The sequence below is a fragment of the Psammomys obesus genome, unplaced genomic scaffold, assembly GCF_907164565.1.
Source record: "Psammomys obesus unplaced genomic scaffold, mPsaObe1.curated_primary_1811, whole genome shotgun sequence".
NCBI lineage: Eukaryota > Metazoa > Chordata > Mammalia > Rodentia > Muridae > Psammomys > Psammomys obesus.
In genome coordinates this window covers 16982777-17003034 of record NW_026592118.1, presented here as the reverse complement: position 1 = coordinate 17003034, position 20258 = coordinate 16982777, and the positions used below count along the sequence as shown (strand labels likewise).

At 41.0% G+C, this 20258-nt stretch overlaps 1 protein-coding gene and 1 non-coding gene across 2 annotated transcripts in view; one reads left to right on the top strand and one right to left on the bottom strand.

The window, feature by feature from the left end:
* The window catches only part of Magi2 (membrane associated guanylate kinase, WW and PDZ domain containing 2), a 1360055-nt gene that overhangs the window by 813973 nt on the left and 525824 nt on the right, over positions 1–20258 (top strand). The gene's annotated exons all lie outside the window — the stretch shown is intronic.
* On the bottom strand, positions 15081–15207 carry LOC129681141 (small nucleolar RNA SNORA17). Its single transcript, XR_008720795.1, has one exon. It is a non-coding gene; the product is annotated as a small nucleolar RNA SNORA17 (small nucleolar RNA).

Genomic DNA, 20258 nt, shown 5'->3' with positions numbered 1-20258 from the left:
TGCAATGAGACTTTTTTTTTTCCAGAATTCACATAGAAGTTAGATTATGCAGTGCTTATCTTGCTGTGTCTGGCTTGTTTCACTTATTCTAGTGATCTCTAGTCCTAATCATATTAGTGTAGGTGACAAGATTACTTCTTTTTATGGTCAAATAGCATTCTTTGTGTATACACGAGGCATTTTCGCTACATAATCATTATTGGATAGACATTTGGGTCATGCCATTTCTTGAGGATTGTGAATCCTTCTCCAATAACCTGGGTGTTCCAAAGTCTCTTCAACATACTGCATTCATTTCTCTTGAGTTTACACCTTGTAGTCAGATTGCTGGATCATATGGTAGTTCCACGTAATGATTCAAGGAACCTCCGTATGCAGTTTTCCACAGGATCTGTCCTGACAGTCATCCCACCAACAGATTACTACAGTTTCTGTTTTCTCCACTTTCTCACCAGCATTTGTCATCATCTGCCTTTTTATTAATAGCCGTTCTTAGTAAGGTGTCGCTGCAGTTCTGATATACATTTTCCTGATACTCTGTGGTGTTGAACATTTTTCACATACCTGTCAGCTACTTCTCTATCTTCTTCTAAACAAGATGTCATCGTTAATGTTATTTGTTGCAGAGTTCTCATGCATCCTGGATGCCAATTAATTATTAGAAATGTATCTTGCAAATATTTACGCCTGTTGAGTAGGTTATTACCTGATTCTGTTCTTTTTTTTTTTTTTTTTTCATCTCTGTGCAGGGAATTCCCTCATTAAATGTTTCTTTGCAAATGTCTTCTCGTTATGGTCTTGTTGGAAGGGTCCTCTTCATTGTCTGACTTTCCTTCGCTTTCCTTTTCCTTTGCCCTTCGCTTCTCCAAACAAGAGAGTTTCTTGTTGCTAACACCAGACTCTTCAATTAAATGTCTTTAAATTTTATGTATCTCCCCTTTTGCTCCAAGAGGCATTTCATTAAATGTTGAGTTGGTTGGTTGGTTGGTTGATTGGTTGGTTGGTTGGTTGGTTGGTTGGTTGGTTGGTTGGTTGGTTGGTTGGTTTTAGTCTTGGTGATATTTTGCTCTGGTGGTATTTCCTGGCTTGTCCTTTTCTTGCTTTTTTTTTTCTTTTATGTCTTTGGCCCTTCTATTAAGAAGGCTAACTGCATACAGCTTGTTGACTTTCAGGAATAGGACGATAAGAAAGCAGAAAGTGATCTCCAACTGCACACTGTGTCCTCAGCATAGTAGGAAGTGGTCGGAGAATCTGGTTTAATTTTTTCAGTCCCAAATGCTTCAGTTAGAAAGAGCTTACCCATGATCCATCTCCTGTCTTGCCTTCCTAATTCTCACCAGGGAAGCCGGTTCATGCATTTGTTTGGCTAGAGGCTGCTTGGATGTTAGGGCTCTGCAGTTCCATTCATAAATCTTCCTGACCTCATTTACTCAGTCTCCTCTGAGTCTTAAGTTTCTCTCAAGTTTTGTGGAGCATAGGACATGACCCCTCCAACTTGAAATAATCCTTTCTGGAGTCCTACGTCTGTCACTGTAAGTGGTTACACCATTACTGGACACATCATTTCACCTTAGGGAATTTTAATTTATCTTACACATTTTAATTCCTTTTCCTCCTCCTCCTCTCTCTTTGTGTGTTTGTCTCTCTGTTTCATCTCTCTGCCTCTCCCTGCGTGGGTGTGCTCCTGTTTTCATAAAATCTATAGGCTAACTGTAACATACTATGTCTTCCTCTACTTTTTTTCCACCTAATTTTTTAAATAGCATCTGTCACCGAACCTTAAATTTTATATATTGGCTAGATTTTCTCGTCATCACACTCCTAGAATTCAACTGTTTCTGCCACCCCAGAGCTTAGGTGAGAGAATTGTAGTACCACTCCTGGTTTTTGTGTGGGTGCTCCAGACACTAAATGAGCTGTTTATACTTATTGCAGCAAACACTTTAACCCAGTCATCTCTGCAGCATCACATTTTTCTCTCACTATTGATGTTTTTAAAACTTCAATGTGCTCACCTTGCATTCACAAAGCCCGGAACTCAATCCTTCATACTGTTCATTCCTGTAATCACAGGACTAGAAAGGAGCGACAAGAGGACCAGAATTTTAAGGTTATTCTCTGTTATGCAGGGAGTTTGAGACCAGCCTCAGGAAGATAAAAGAAAAAAGGAAAAGACATAAATCACTGTAGTCAATATTCCTTTATGGAATAGAGTTTCTGTCTCCATAGCTATTGATCATCTCTCGAATAAACGTTCTATGAATGGTTACAAGGAGCTTCCATTTCCTTGTCATTTCCTATTTATTTCAATGCATATTTTAGCTCTTCTCAAACCCCTGCCTATTCGGAGATAAGTAAATATAGAGACGAGGGTCAGGACGGAAGACATGCTTTGAGAAATGACAGAATCTGCTATTTGGCTAGTCTTTGCGGGCTAAATGCTCTTCCTCCCAGATTTCCCCCAGGGATCTAGAAATCCCAAGATTCCAACAATACTCCTACCTTTGCAGCAACTTTAGGGGAACAAAAGTAAATTGTACTGCCCCTAAAGGACACAGGAATAAATTCCTCTATTTACTGTGGTTAATCTATAGTGGAGTCCATCACCACAGGGTGTCTCCTTTGGGTTAACACCAGGGAGATCAGTACAAAATGTATTTCCTAGGGGAAAGAGGGAAAAGGTAAATGACTTGGTGCTGTTCTGTGGTTCGTAGGGTGGCAATACCTTCCATTGAAAACATTTGCCCTGGTCAAAATTAAGAGAACTGAAATGTCACAAGCAGTAGGGACTTTTTAAGTGAACATTGTGTGTCGTCACCCTTTTGAAAGCTTGTACACACTGAGGGAAGATACAGTAGGATTTGTGATGATGCTGTGTGCTGGGATTGTGCCAGATGCCTTTGATGAGACCTCTGAGGTGGGTTCCAGAATCCAGCTGCTCTCCTGAAATTCTCCAGCCCAGGGCTTACTGTGAAGGTCCTCTTCATAGGTAGAGAAAACAAAACTGGAATTCCAGAGCATTCCATTTCTCAGTGAGTCCCTGCGTGGCTGAATCTTCAAATTGCTATGCTAAACACAGAATGTAATTCGCATAAGTGATAAATTTACAGGCACAACATTCTTCCAGCAAATCATCTCTCTCTTCTGCCTCTCCCTAAGAAAGAGAAATATAATTTCAACTTTGTCTTCTCGCTTCAAATTGTTTATCATTGCTTTAGGGTACACAAGTGAATGTGTTTTATTACTGATCTCAATTTATGCTGTTTCCAGAACTGCAATTCCATAGCAGTTTGTCAATATTATCTTCCCAAAAGGAACCAAGCAAACTGCCAGGATGCATTTTTAATGGCCTCTTGGTGATAATTAAAATGTCATTTATGAAATAATAGCCTGTTTGTTTTACCTGAGATGTGAAGTAACTGCTCAGTTTTACTTAGGTGCCATTGCTCTTTCCATATTGAAGACCTGTACTTAAAGTAATAGAAGAATTATGGATCTACCAAAGTACATTGAAAACAAGCATATACTCTTGTCAACATGGCTTCTTACATGAAACGTTCACTGACAGTGAAATTTAGATCCTTCCTGGTGGCTTCTGGTTCTCCATTTCCCCCCCCCATACACCTCCCACCTGAAGAAGCAGAACCTGAAATTAGACTCAGTAAAGCATTTTAATGTGAACATTTGGGGAAAAAAAAAATCTCACTTCCGTTGTAACGAGTAAGTGTTTTTCTGTTGTTTTAGTTTTGGTTTTCACTTTGAGATGAAATGCAGCATATGACAAGTGGAGAGACTGGGGAACCAGCCTAGGGTCCAGACTGCAGGTCAGTCATCTGTCAACTGTGAGCATCCTGGACAGGTTGCTTCTCTCCTCTGGTTTCACATCGTTCTATAGGAGGTGTGGATAGTGGTGCTTTCCTCCCAGTGGCTTTTGAGAATTAATCTACACCAAATTCGTAGATAATAACCACTGTGTAAGTGACAGACATCATGTCAATGAGATTTATTCAGTGTGTTTTTAAGGTTCTTCTTCAAAACCCTTTGGGGAAGACTGAAAATTACCAAAGAACACATATAGTAGTGTAGGGGTTTGGGAAAAACAAGAGCAATTCTTTTTGAGATAAAAACACATGAGGATTCTGCAATAAGAAATCACGGGTGTGGCATCTGGGAACAAGACTTGTCCTAGTACTAAGGAGGCTAAAGCATCCCTGTTTGTTCAGTGTTCTGATGATGCTCAAGCCACTCCTCTCTCTCTCTCTCTCTCTCTCTCTCTCAGCCTCACTGTCCTTATTCGTAAAGCAGGACTTTTTTACTAAATAGATCCGCTAAAGCACATGACAGGCCCTAATATTGCAAAGTCGTCGGTTCCCAGCCAGCCCGTGTGCCCTGCTGCACCTATAAAGCAGGAAGTGAGTCAGCTCCCTTCAGCCTTCATGGACTATAACTTCCTTTTGTATATCCATTCTCCACCTGTACCTCTCACCAAGCTACCTCTTCCACTGCACGTGCATTGCCTCCCAATAACTATATAATTTTCCTCAAGGGATTTTGAAGTTATTAATCAAATTAAATTGCTGAGGGAAATGCCCATACATATGTATAATCTTTCAGAATCCTAAAGTAGCATTCACTTTTTCTATGCCAAGGAAACTGAAAAGAGAAGAAATACAATAATTGAAATACAACATTCCTTGATAATGGTGACGTAACACAAATGATAATTAAAGTGCAGAGGGTGGAGCTAAAAGGACTAACATTGAAGCTCCTACAGTCTCACAATCCTCGGTGCTGCTCAGGAGTTTTATGTCATTAGTGTATGATGATCATTATATTCCTTACTTTCTGTAGAAAATAAATGTTTTTTAAAGATTCCTCACTAGAGCCTCATACAGTGCATAAATAATGAAAGACAAAACTAAGGCAATGTTAGAGAAGATTTCGTTGTGCTTTCTGGAGGTCTTCAAGACACACGTCTTACCTTTGCTTTACTTCTATTTGCTGATCTTTAATTGATGTAATAAAGAGCCATTTCATATACAGATTTATACTTTTATAGATTAATAATATAAATCCAAGAGCTTCATCAGAGATATCAAGGGGGACACAATACATAATGCTCTTCCTTCCTCTTCAGCTTCCACTTTTATTCACTGTGTGTGTATTATAATATTTTTTACTTTTTTAAGTTTACAGCATGAGACTGTGATATGAAATATCCTCATTGTTATGTAATGGTCACATCCCATCTCCCAAATTATCTATCGGGACAGTTTCTCTGAATGTAACATGTTCTGATTTTAAGTTTGAGATGCTTCTTTTTTAATTTTTATTTTTTTATATTAATTACTGGTTATTTACTTTGTACCCCAGCCCCTTCCCTCATTCCCTCCCAATCCCACCCTCCCTCTCTTATCTCCTCCCTGCCCCTCTCTAAGTCAACTGATAGGGGAGGTCCTCCTCCTCTGCCATCTGACCGTAGTTTATCAGGTCTCATCAGGAGTGGCTGCACTGTCTTCCTCTGTGGCCTACCAAGGCTGATCCTCCCGGGGGGGGGGGCTCAAAGAGCCCACCACTGAGAGAGTCTCTGTTCCCCTTACTAGGAAAACCCACTTGGATGCTGAGCTCCCATGGGCTATGTCTGAGCGGGGTTCTATCTAGGTTCCATCCATGCATGGTCCTTGGTTGGAGAATCAATCTCAGAAAAGACACCTGTGCCCAGATATATTTAATCCTTGTGGCTCTCCCGTTCTCTCCAGGTCTTACTAACTCCCCCCTTCTTTCACTCTTGCACTCTGCCCAAGGTTTGGTTATGAGTCTCAGCATCGGCTTTGATACACTGCTAGGTAGAGTTGTTCAGAGGTCCTCTGTGGTAGGCTCCTGTCCTGTTTCTTGTTTTCTCCTACTTCCAATGTCCATCCCATTTGTCTTTCTAAGTGAGGATTGATCATTTTACCCTGAGACCTCCTTCTTTAGCTTCTTTAGGTGTGCAGATTTTAGTATGTTTATCCTATCTTAGAGGTCTAGTATCCACTTATAAGTGAGTATCTATACTGTGGGTGGCTTTCTGCTTCTGCAATACCTCACTCAGGATGATCTTTTCTAGTTCCCACCATTTGCCTGCAAATTTCATGATTTCCTTATTTTTAATTGCTGAGTAGTATTCCATTGTGTAAATGTATCACAATTTCTCTGTCCTTTCTTCCATTAAGGGACATCTGGGTTGTTTCCAGCTTCTGGCTATTATGAGTAAAGCTGCTACAATATGGTTGAAGAAATGTCCTTGTTGTGTACTTGAGCATCTTTTGGAGATATGCCTAGGAGTGGTATAGCTGGATCTTGAGGAAGCGCTATTCGTAATTGTCTGAGAAAGCACCAGATTGATTTCCAACGAGGGCGTACTCTGATACATTGGAGATGTTTCTTTGATGATACCGACAGATACTTCAGCCCATAGAGTGTAGAACTTTTTACACCAGCAAATAAAGCATAATCAAACCACTGGAGTTAATCTAGTGGTTGAGTCCAGCCACTGAAAACTCAGTTGGATTTTTTTTTTTAATTTGCTAAATTTTGTTTATAAATAGAACCCATAAATTATATCTACTTCAGATGCGTTCAGAAAACAGTAATTGAAATGAATACAATTATTTGAAAAATCTACAGGTAATTACTTATCTAAGTGTGGGAAGACATAAGCCACACTTTTCAATGAACAGCACTTTGATGACTGAATTGCCAAATAAAAGCAGCAGTTAGCAAACAATGATCAGCTGTATGTGCTCAATGAGGCTTATTTCAGCCTCTCACCACTCCTGTTAGGGACTGCTAAACATCCTAAACCAGAGCACACAGTAAGATTACTATGATGTAAGCACAAAGGCAGACAATCCCAAACATTGGTGAGGATGTAAAGAAAGCGGAGCTTTTGTGCACTTCATATGGAAAGAAAAAAAGCTATATCTACATAGAAAAACAGTATGGTAGTGCCTCAAAAATCTTAGAGTTTCCACACATGCTAGCAATTCTACTTTCGGATATGTAAATCAAAGAATTGAGAGTGGCTGCCCCAAGTGTTTTTTATATATTGATGTCAATTCAGTGTCATCTACAAGAGCCAAAACTACATGACCACAGTTGATATAAGGATGAATGGAGTGTGATCCGGCCATAAACTGAATGTGGTTGTGCCTCAGAGGCGATGGAATTCCAACATGAGGTACCACATGGCTGTAGAGAGTGGAGCAAGCCCTGAATGAGTGAAGTCCTGAGTGGATGTCCGTTTTTGACAGAGGCATGGCCATGTTGAGGATCCTGTACTCTCAGGCTCGGGGAAATGTCGAAACCTTTCTTGAGAGACCAAGTGCAAGAATTGGCAGTATATGCAGAAAATGTCCCCCATCGATTTTCCCACCCCCGTGCTTATGGCTTGAAGATTTCCTCCCTAAAGACACTGCTCCTACCTAGATCATTTAAACCAACTTCCATATCCAGCTGTACCTTCTCATTTATCTGTACATAATAATAACTTTTTCAGCTGTCTGTAATAATTCAACCTCTCTGTCCAGGATGATATCATTTCTCCAACCAAGTACCCATACTACCCAATCCCTGCTTTTCTGTTTATGTCTCTCATTTCTTCATTCCCTAACTGATTCAAGCACATACAAGTCCCTGGAGGCTATATAAGGATGAAGTACATGGCTTAACCTAGAAGCTGTCATCCCAAGTGAAATAAGCCCCACAATCACATGTCTATAATACATTCATGAAAACAGAAAACAAAGCAGCATTCATTGCAATGATAGACGGAATGGGAGATTTTGATTTGATGAGTCTAGAGTTTTGCTGTGAATTAATGAAAATCTTTCTGAAGATGGTGGTGGTGGTGACGACTGCTCAATGGGAGAGAATTCATGCCACCGAACTATATGTATTAAAATGATTAAAATATTAACCTAGTTATCATTTGTGTTTTGTACCAATGAATAAAAAATGGAAGCTCAACAGGAGGCAAGATCATAATGGATTCCCCGCCTTAGTTCAGTCAGCCATATACAAACTAGACTTTACCCTAAATTTTCCTTCTTCATGTATTCATTGTCAATCACAGTGTTAGATTCACAGTTGTTTATAAAGAACGTAGCATTGTCTGTGTGATTTGGGCATGAAAGTTCCAAGCTTGAACTTCTGATGTGACTCTATGGTCTTTTCTACTTTGGTGGGTATCAAGACTAAGTTCAACAAATTTTCTTCCATACTAGTTCTGAGATGCTAACTGGATATTTTTCCAATTGGCCTGAGATGGGCGACACTACGGTTTCTGCATATTTATCATGTACAAAGTTTGAATTGCCATTCTACATTGCAATCTCCTGACGCTAAAGTAGGTCACACTATTCACACTTTCTAATTTGGTATCATGCTGGGGAAAAAAAAAAAAAAAACAACTAAGTAATTTGACCACAGTTATGTAATTTGTTGTATTCAGTCATGATTTCATAATAAAAGATATGCATGTGTATATGAATTCTCTAGATCTGAATGATGTATGGGTCATGTCCCTGTTTATGCTATATGAGGTTAGATCTTGCTCACATCATCTCATTATACGAGACTAGGGGGTAACCTCATTCCATCAACTCTCTCCCAGATATTCCCATTGCTTTCCTAATGTGTTTCTGGTGATCTGTGGGTTGTGGCAAAACAGTGTTCACAAGCCAGTGAATTAGGTACATAGTTTCTCCTGCACGTGCTGCTGCTCTTCCTTCCCAGAGTGCCTCTGCTGAACATGGCCAGTGTCCTCACTGTTTGTCATCTCGTTGTTATGGCACCAGCAGCCACTTGCCACCCTCCACAGGAATTGTGGGACCTTCTACACACTGCCACTTGACACATCTATTCCTTTCATTAGGCACCACAGTCATCCTGGGTACATATGCTCATGTCACTTCCATGTGTAACTGTTTTCTGGGGTAGATTTCACTGGGCACTGCCATGAGTATAATCACCATTGGCCCAAAAACGTCATATAGAAAAGTACCATATTTGTTGGAAATGAAAATCCTCTCTCCTGCTTGGTAACTCTTTAAGAAGAGCTGCGTATCAAAGAATAACAAAAGTTTTAGCAAGTGCCTCCTTTCAAATTATACACAGGTTCCTCTTGTCTTCCTAAGTTACCAACACAGAACTCAGGGTTTGACTTGGAGTCAGTTTGAGTGGCAGATGCCAACCATTAAACCTCATCATTCTTCTGCAGTACATTTGAGAGCATGACCAGCTCAAAGTAACTCCTCAGATGTTCTCTTTCTGGAAGCTCTTTTACCTTCCATGCATATGCTTTCTGGACTGGCCTGTTTCCCCATCCATCTGGTTCTTCCTAAATTATTTAACATCCAGCAGAAAACTGAGCTCAAGCTCACCCGAACTGTCTCACTATAAATCTACTGTAGCATGTAAATCTCACAATACCCAGAGAGAAAGAGAAACACCCATCATTAGTTCCATTTTAAAGACACAGAAATGGATTTGGGAATTGGGGGTAAATGTGCCTTTTTCCATCCTAAAACTCAAAACGGAAACAACTATGCTGTTAACCTTGAACATGAAAACATCTCATTGGTGGGAGACCAAATGAGCTAACAGAAGTCCTGACACTCTCTAAACATGCTGCCTCAACCCTGAGCACAGGGAAGAATTTAATCCCAGCCTCCTGCTTCAGTCACCCAGAGCAGCAGTGGAACATCTAGGCTATTGCTCTCTGTGACCCCAAATACTGTATTTTGTCTTCATTGCCAGCATGTTCCATGAGCTCCACAATTATGCCCCACAAAGATCTATGAGGACCTCTTAATGTAATGTGGGAGTGCAGCATGTCTTCCTTCTGAGTGTTCATCTGACTTTTCTCCCTAAGTCCTCTGGTCTCATACCCATTGCTCAAGACTGGCTCCCACTCTAATTGAAAACATCTTTTCAAAGGAGCCAAGTGTTTTCGGGGGCTGAGCTAACTTCAAAGCCACTCCACTGATTTGGGCCAGCGATGCTTAAGTACTGTTATTATGCTTTGTTTTGCTGTTTTCCCATCACACCTGGATTATGTAAGCTTCCTATTATTAAGCTGTGCTTGGTGACCTCTGCTATTTAGAAGGACTGGTGTGATTTATTTTGTAAGGGCATCTGGGCTCAGTGCAGAAAGTGAAATTGTCTCCATTTGGCTTCCACTGAATTCTCCATCATAAGGACTCAATTAGCATAGACAAGAGAAATGGAACTCACCTTTAGGTTATTGTCACATTCTTTCCTGCCAGGATCTGATTGTTCACCTCAGTACTGTCCAGCTCATTAGAGATTCTAATTATAAACATATCAAGGGCAAGTCTTCATTTGCAGCTTCCTTCAGGGCAGTTAGACTGGGGCTCTTGGACTCTGGGGTTGTTCCCTTCAGCATTCAGAATGGATCCAGCCTTGTCTTCCGCACCCTGTTCCCTGACTGAGGCTCTCACCGACATGTGTTTTCAGTTCATTCGGGGAAGAGTTTTGATTTTTAAAGAGTGGCGGAGAAAGGCATGTTTACCCTCCCAAAAGGCTGCATTTTATTTTAGATATTTTTTTTTGTTAGAAAGTATTTTAGCAAGTCATTTCAAAGTGAGCTATGAATAAATAATCCCTAACCATTTCTGTCCTCATTTTTCTTAGTGACTAGAGGGGCAACCGGCATTTCCTCTGAGTTTCTACTTATGAGAGAACCTCAGAATTTTAAATCTAGGAAATGTAAATAGCAACTAATTACGGGCAACTTCATGCAACCATTGACAAGCAAGGAGCTGGGCCTGGTGGGACATGTCTGTAAAGCCAGCAACTGGGAGGCTGAGGCAGGAGGAACAAACATGAGTTATAAAGTACAACCTCGTCTGCAGAGCAACTTTGAGTCCAGCCTGGCTACAGAAGACCCTGCCTCAAAAAGCAAAACCAACAAAAACAGCTGGGAAGATAAGAGAAGCTAAAACTCTTAGACCTGGGTTGTTATGAATACACACACACACACACACACATACACACACACACACACACACACACACACACATACATACATTCCTAGAGTAAACCATGGAAGGAAGGAAGTATTTAACATATTTTATAATTTCAGACGTTTCAGTCCCTTGTGATGGAGATGGCAAAATGTGGAGCATAGAGAATGTGGGAGGGGAAGAGCATGTTTCTGAGTAAGAATGAGTGAATGAATGAATGAAGTGGTAACCTTCTCTGGAAAACCTACAGGCACCCAGAGGCATGCCTTAACAATGTCTTACAGCCTTCTCCTTCCAATCAAGTTAGAAATGAAGGTTAGCCATCATCACATCGAGGCATACCGAAGAGCCGGTAAGCTAACGGCAGGGTCTTATTAAATAAGGTGTTCACCAATCCATTCATCTTCAAAAACAGAACTATGGGTTCCAAACTCATTTTTCTACCAACACTCTTCGTTATTGTTGCTGTTAACATAATGCTGGTCACTCTGACAAACATTTCCTGAAAATTCGATGCTGGGTAACGCTTAGCCCAATAACCATCCAGTTCTTGCTGAGGCAACAATCCAGTGCATGAGCTCCTGGCTCCACTGCTGCCTCTCAAGGGCTCACTTGGATACCAGGCTTCTTCCACACACAGTTCTATCACGGACAACAAGGGCTTCCATTGTCAAGGATCTAGAACATTGCTTACGACATCGTCACCAGCACACACTGTTCGTTTCTGTGTTCCATTTTCCAACTTTTATCTTTTAACTTTTATCTTCCTCTACACGCTGGATGCCACAGTACCCTTCATTTATACAGCACAGCCATTTTACAGAACCCACATTCACAAGCATCTGTCAGCGTGGAGAAGGATAATAATCATGAGCCACAAATCTTTTTTGCTGCAATACTGTCTGATGGCTCTTAGAAGTCCTGCATACCCTGTGGCCAAAGGTTGTTGTGGGCTATTGCTTACGTGCTATTATTTTTAATAGTGTGTTTTACTAATTGAATAGGAAAAGTACTTCTTTTGCACCTGAGAGTGTTCAGAATATGCTCTTCAAAATTACAACCACCTGGCATTTAGCACAAACATGAATGGGAAAGTGAGAGTGATTCCTCTTCTACCCTTTCTCTCTTAACGTAAGAAATCATAAACCTAGAAAATATTTTCAGACTTTCCCCTGAAATAATTTAAAGACTTTCATATGAAATGCGCTGCCACACATTTCATAAAGGAGGTGTTCTTATCTGTGAACACACCGGGATACAGAGTATAAACAGACAGGTGTTCTTATGTCCCTGTCTTACAATTAGATCATGCCCCTGACTCCAATCACACCTCTGCACAACTGTCTACTTCTTCGTCAGCATAAAAGTGCACGTGTTTCTGCTTGATCTCATTTCCATATAGAGGCTCTTATGCCACCTAAATATATATATATATATATACATGCTTAGTATGAAGTATACTATTTTAAAATTGTCTTTTCTAGGGCGACTTTGGCTACAGCTCCATCTTTACAGTAAGATCCTCAAGAAAGCATGCAAAGATAATAGCACCAGTGGGAAGTGATACTAGTTAAAACTTGGTGAGCTTTAGGGGAAGCATTGTTCTGATAATCTACTTTTCTTGTAGAGGACTCCTGTTGAAGGTGTCAATTCCAGTTTCAAAAGAGGCTATTTCGATTATCCTAAATGCCAAACCATTTAACATTGAGGGAATAAAAACAAACAAACAAACAACAACAACAACAAAAAAAAAACCCACCCTTATCCCTACAGTTTTAGCCAACCAATTTGTGACTCTTCTATTAAGGAAGCTGCCTGGGAAATGATCTTCCTCCTGAAAATCGAACATTGTTCCCACACTGTCTGTTGCAGTGTGTCATGCTTGTATGCATGTGCCACCTCCTAGCATTATGTAACTCGAAAAAAAATGAGTGACTATGCAATGGCACCAATGGCAGTTGACTGAGTGAGTGTTCATACCAGTGTGTGCCTGTGAGCGTGGGGGCGAGTGTGTGCTTCTAAGTGCATCAGGGAACAACTTAATGTTAGGAAGAACATGGCAAGAAGTTATGGCTCTGTTCTCTGTGATGAAGACACACTAGGTGCCGTTGTCATGGAAGAGCTGTAGCATTTCCTCCCTGTCCCCACACTGGTCCACTGTTGTGTCACATGGTTTCTAAGTAAATGCTTTCCTAGATATCACAATATTAGTCAGTAATGCCATTACTATCTCTGTCTAGGTTTTTTTTTTATTTTTATTTTTAAAAGAATTTTATTGTAAAGATCATCTACAATTTTGTATCCCCAGTTACCTATCAATATAATTAAAATATTTACTTGATAACTAGGTTACTTAGCAACTGATTAGAAATCTTATTGGCATCGTCACTCGTGTTCTCGTGACTTGGTTGGGAATGGGAGGAATTGCGGATTTCTGTCTACTCAGTAAATGTGGATAGGCCAGGCTGAAAATGTCCATGGCTTTAAGTTAAAATAATTTCAAAACAATATAGAATAACATGGCTGACACTTTCCCTACTCAGACGCTTGCTAGAAACTGATTCAAAAGAAAATCTCTGTAGTCTTCCTGTTCTAAATCAACTATTTTAACAGTATTTTTCTCCGGAGGATTCATTTTTTAAAAAAACTTTTCATTGGTTCTTTGTGAATTTCACACCATGCAATCCAATCCCATTCATCTTCCCCTTACCTCATACCTACCCTCCACCCTTTCTAGGTCCATCTTTAACAGAGGAAAAAAAAATCTCGCTGTGGAAGCTGTAGTGTGTCACAGTGTCCCCCACAGTATACCCTTTTGTCCACATTTCTTTGTTTGCAAATGTTCATTACATTGAGTCATTGGTCTGGCTCTAGGTGTCTGGCTTCTGCTACACTATCCATTTTGGACCCTCACTGGGACTCCTCGAGGATATTCCTTTGTTGCTCTGTGTCATGGAGACCGTGCAGTTTTGTATGCCATCCAGCGGTTGACCCCTGGGTTAGATGTTGGGGGTGGGGCCAATTCAAAGGCCTAGGTCTGTACCTGCAAGGTATCTGAGCCGCTCAGCCACACCTACACCACCAGGGTGAGATCTTCTACCCTGCCCTGGCTGACCCATCCAACTCTCATGCCCTTAGGGCTTCCTCACCAGAAACTCCTGCAGTGTGTGTGTGTGTGTGTGTGTGTGTGTGTGTGTGTGTGTGTGTGTGGTGGTGGTGGTGGTGGGGGAAACAGCTCTCCTGAGATCTGCATCTGGTTAGGGCAGGGTTAGCTCTCCTTCTTCATGTCCTCAGGGCCAGCTCTCACAGGACGCCCAGCTGAGGGATGGGACCAGTTCCGCACAGCCCTCAGACATCAATATGTCGGCTGGCAGTAGATCAGACCAGAGTTGTCTGCCTGGCCTTTGCTAGCAACAGATCCCTGCTGCTACAGGGCCGTAGATCCAGATGTGGTCCCTGGTGGCAGCACAGACGAGGACCCCACCATGGCCCCAGGGGGCATCACAGACTACTCACATCAGGCTGTTCCTCACTACCCCTGCATCTCCTCCACTTTTGCTCCTCTTCATTGTACAAACATCCTTCTGTTTCTTTTTCTCTTCCATTTCTCCACCGCTTACCTGCTCCTGTAGTGGCAGCCAGCATCTCCGAGAGTCTAGGATCATCTCAGGAGTGATCTCAGAGTGCTATGCTCCACTTGCGTATTTATGGCCTCTCAGGAATGGTCTGCTCCCCCCTGCACAGCACTGAACTGGTGGTCATCCAGGCTAGCTCCCAGTGCTCCCCCCAGGCTACCAGGCAAGTAGTCATCACTGGCTTGTCCTTACACAGGCCAGGCCAGGTGGCCCCGTGCAAGGGTCATCTGTCTTGAGCTTACTCCTGCCTGGGGCCGTGGTCCCAGGCTGGGTTCTTCTAGTCTCTGGCTTGCTCCCAGCCCTAGGGGTCTTTCTGGGCCTGTGTGGTGCTGGACTGATGATACTTTTAGGCTAGCTCACTCTCTATGCCCTGTGGATCCGGACTAGGTGGTCCTCTCAGGCTCGCATGTTTTCAGGCAGTGTAAGACTTGTAATCATTCAGATGTTCACAGCTCTGAATGAACACTGAGCTTCGACATAGCATCTCTCCTCTCTGCTGCCTCTTGACACACAGCAGCCACACCTGAACTGTCTCTAGGGGCAAAGAGGATTCTTATAGAATACTTTAAGACTCATCTGTTGAAGCAGTTCAAGGGTTTCTTACTAGGCTACAATAGATATCTAGGCCATAGGCAGTTCTATAAGAGGTGGCTTTGAATTCCAGGTACATGATGTGGTGTCCTCATCCAAGGACAATGAGATATATTAGAAATGAGACATATTAAAGCAAAGTGCAAAGCATAGTAACTTGAGGGAAGGCAAACAAGTGGTGGCTAAAACAAGTCAAGGAAGCCTATTAATGATTCCTCTGGCACCAGCTTCAGATCTATAAAGGCCAACATGTATGTTCAGTATTTAGTCTTTGTTCCCTGGTAGAATGCAAAGCGTGATACACTTTTGAAAGAATCAGACTAATTTTGTAACCTATGTTTCTTTTAATTGCCCTATAACTTATATTTTCAAGTTTTAGGCCCATGTTAATTAAAGCCTTTTAGTGCTTCTCCAGAGAGCCAAGGAATGTGAAAGTTCCTGACATTAGCCATCTGTGAGGGCAGAGATAAGGAAGAGAACAAGCAGAGATCTCTACTAAATGGAGAGAAAATCACCTGCTGGCACCTGTGAGATGAGCTTTGTTGGAAACTGGGCCAAATGGCCCCAATCCTTCTCCTGAATAGCTCCTGACCTATCATCCAAAGCCTGAAACCCCCACTCCTCAGAACAGACATGGGATGAGTTAATCGCTCTCCCACCTTTAACTGTGGCTATATCTCATATGGCAGGAAATTCCAAACTGACTTGAAGATCAGATATTTACGACAGGGCTGACTGGACCTAAGGGTGCCCAGAACCAACCAATTATTTTAAAAGTTAAATACCTCATCCAATCCTGACTCGCCAATATTGCAACCCCTGGAATTTCCCATGCTTTGTCTTTTAAAAACCCAAGGCCTTTGTCTCCTGGGGTCACTCCATGCTGACCAGCAGGGGTGACCTCATTGCACAGTGGACAAAATAAACCTTTTGCAATTTTGCATCGATGATTAATTTCCTGGGTTCTCTTCGTACCTTCTTAAAATTAGGCTCATGTTGGGCCTAACACTTTGTCTTTACAAATCCATGCGTCTGTTGTATATTTACTGTCTTCAGCTGAGCACTCCCTCTTATTTTATGGAGGCAAATCTGGCATCGCACACTGTTAGTTCATGTGTGCCTCTTGCTAGTCCATCATGTGTTCAGTCTGTATTGCACAGTTATGTAGTGTTATTCACTACACATATGAATGGGAACATTAGCCGTAGATCTGATCAGTACTGGTGATTTTTGTGCAGCTTCTAGTTTAAAACAAAGGATGAGTGTGCCTGAGGAAAGTTTCATAATGTCTCTAGCCATGGAGCCGAGACTGAGCTGATTAGCAGAAGGCTTTGGGTGGAACCCTGCTAAGGATTCAGGACCTGTAAAGAGACAAAAAGATAACAGAGAAGCCTCCAGGAGCTACATAAGAAATCTTCAAAAAGAGAGAGGCATGGTTGGAAAGGAGACTTTTCTTTGGAAGACTGGAGACATTTTGCTTTGTTTGGGCTTCCAGCCCACCTGGAGAGAGAAAGCCTCCTTCCCAGTGAGAGTCCCGAACAGTGGCAATAATCTAATTAGCATTTCAAGTGGAAGAATAAAAGGTGCTAACCCCCCAGTGCCCCAGAGAGCAGAGTGACAATGCATTGCAATTTAAACAGCCCTTCTTTCTTTCACTGTCCTCTTTTTATATGAGTATGTAAATAATTTTATTCTCCCTCCTAATTTCTTCAATCTTTTTAATTTAATTTGGTTTTAAATTTCTCAGTCTGGTGGTGCTGATGACAACCTTTAATCCCAGCTCTGGTGAGGCAGAAGCAGGTGGATCCCTATGAATCTGAGGCCAACCTGGCCTACATAGTGAGTTCTAGGACAGCCAAAGCTACACAGAGAAACCCTGTCTCCAAAACACAAAGGGAAAAAAGTTTCTCTTTGTTTTGTGATAAGGGTTGGCTTTCTTCAATGGGATGGGTCTTAGGTTTGGGCCAGGCATTAGCTGGACATTCCCTCAGTCTCTGCTCTATCTGTTTTAGCTTTGTCCCTGAAGGTCTTGTAGATAGGCTAAGTTTTAGATTGAGGTTTTAGTGGGAGGGTTGGTGAAGCCCATCCACTTGGAGTCTTTTCTAGATAAAGGGTGTCCTCTTCAGTCTCCACGGCCCCTGCTAGTAGAAGTCTTGGCTAGAGTCCCCCTCGTAACCTCCCAGAAACCTATTCTGATTTAGGTCTGCAGCTTGACTCAGAGAGCCCATACACACACCTTTTCTTTTTTTCTCTGCAGGCCTTCTGCCCTACTTTCCTCAGGTCTGATCTCCATCCATTTGTCTCTATTTTGCCACTTTCTGCATGAATGTTCTCATCCATGGCACTAGGGTATTGACTATATTAGCATAAATCTATGAGTTTCCATCTACTTTATGTGACATCCACGTTCTTTATCTATATTCTATATAATATTTTCATTTCATGAATTACTCCTTCAAAACCTAAACCATACAACCAAAACAGAAACCTCCTTCCTTATGGTCTTTTCTTCTTAGAATCTTTTTTCTTGATGTCTATTGAGTTGGAGTTTTTAATCATCATCATAAACACAACTACGACTTATTTTTAATAATGTTCTATGACCATTCAAACAAATGCACCTCCATTCCACCAAATTTTCAATGTGTGAAATGAAAGCTAATATACTATATCACCCTTATAGTATATAATTGAAAGTATTTTCTTTGGTCTTTTATGCATAATCAGTAATTGTTTTGTCAATGAATCCTAAAATAAGGACAGAGATTTCTAAATAAATTTCTAATAGATTTCTAAGTAAGTAAGCTAAAAAGTTTATAATATAGTCAAGTTTCTTTAAAAATTAAATGTAATTCTTCTAGAGAAAAAGTATTATAAAGTTATATTTTATTATAGAGTAAGTAAAAAATTCTATGGAGCAACAGTTCTCTTCAAAAATTTTCAGCTAAAATCATTATGCTGTTTTTGGTTTCTCATCCATAACAGTTCATGTTGCTGAAAATGCCAAATCTGTCAACTCATCACTGTTGTGGTCATGGTTTTCATTTTGGACAGAGATGTGCTTGTTGCTTCTCACATTTACAATCATTTTTATTGTTTAATCATTTTCATTGCATCAGTTAATGCAAGTGTCTTCTAAATTGTTTGCTACAGGTTATAGTAACTCTGTACTTTTCACATTTCATTTACTTTCTATCTTTATTGGATTAAATGATACAAACGAATTACATATTAAATAACTTTGAAGTCTGCTATGTGGAAAATATAGCATTAAGTACATGGTAGAAAAGAAGATTAAAAGGAGGAAAACACAGCAAATTTATTTAACAATGTTTTCATGGCATGGAGGCCTTCAGAAATGAAGATACATTTAAACCATGTCCAATTTAGGAAGTGGATAGTTGTGGAGAAATGTGACTCGGGAGCAGGGTAGGGAGGGAAGAAGCTGAAGGGAGCTTAAACAGGCCTTTCCTCAGCTGCTTCATGAGCCCTCTGTGCAGCACTCCTTTCATAGGCTCCTGGTCTCCTGATGCCTCCTATGGAAAGGAGATGAGATACCTCTCTATGTCTTATGGCTTTCTTTATGGGAAGGGGCTTCTGGTGTCTATGATACTTCTCAGGGGAAAAGAAGGAGGAAGGAGAAGGCCAGACAGATGTTTCTTCTGATGTCATAGTTTCCTTCAAGTTGAAACATTCAGCACACCAAGACACCAGCTTTAAGCTCTGTACACCAGCCCTGACAGGAATATCAGAATAATAAATTCAAACACAACCCCCCTTTTAATTGTTAGTTCCTAGAGGAAAGAAGCATATAGTGAGTATCAGAACAAGCCCGTGTGCCTGTAATCCAGAATATTCGTGTGTCCCAAACACTAATTAACTGATCTTGAAATGTTCTTTTTTTTTTTTTCCTATAGCAAAATGAAAAAGAAGATATGTTGTATAATGGCATATTGTTTTGTTTGTTTTTAAGTTGCTCCTTCTGGATTCAAAATGGTGTCTTTATCCTACCGCTGTGGTAGCTTTAATGTATATGTTGTATCTAGAATAAAGAGCTTACAAAAATGTTATACCGACATGAATGCTTAGAGTCAGTCTTCCTGTTAGGATATTATGAATGGTGTGTTACCACTAAGGAGCATGATTCAAGTACCCAATGTCCTTCCTCTATTCCAGAACATCACACAGGTTACCCCACTATGTTGAATTATGATGTCTCCTTAAACTACAACCACTCGTCTGACAGACTGCCTTTTTCTATTTTATTTATGATATATATGTACTATTAATCCACATATTAATAGCACAGTTTGGGGTTTCGTAAAGACAATTTCTTTCAAGTATACCATGTACTTTGAGCATATTCATACCCTTTTTCTTCACCCTCGCTCTTATCTCCTTCTGCTCTTCTCTTCCTTTCCCTTGATTTTCTTTTATTTATTTATCTATTTATTTATTTATTTGTTTATTTATTCATTCATTCATTCATTCACTTTACATCTTAATAGACCCCCTTCCATCTCCAGGTCCCACCCTCTTCGCCCTATCTCTCCTCTCCTACCCCTCAGGAAAGGGGAGCCCTCCCCACCAACCCACCCCAGCACATCAACTTGCATCAGGACTGAGCACATCCTTTTCCAAGGTGGCTTAGCCAGGAAGCTCTGCCTCAGGGAAAGTGACTGAATGACAAGCAGGCAACAGAGTACACATCAGAGTCACTCCCTGCTCCCCTTACCAGGGTACTCACATGAAGACCAAGCTGCTCATCTGGTACATATATAGAGAGAGGGCCTAGGTCCAGTCTATGCATGGTCCATGGTTGGTGCTTCAGCCTCTGCAAGCAACCCCTCCCCAGCTCCTGGCCCAGGTTAGTTGGCTCTGTTGGTCTTCATGTGGTGATCCTGTCCCTTGATTTTCTTTATGTTTTATGCACCAATTGTTAGAAAGGACCTCTTTTCAATAGTAAGGTATAGGATTATGCTCAAAGTACATTATGTACATGTAT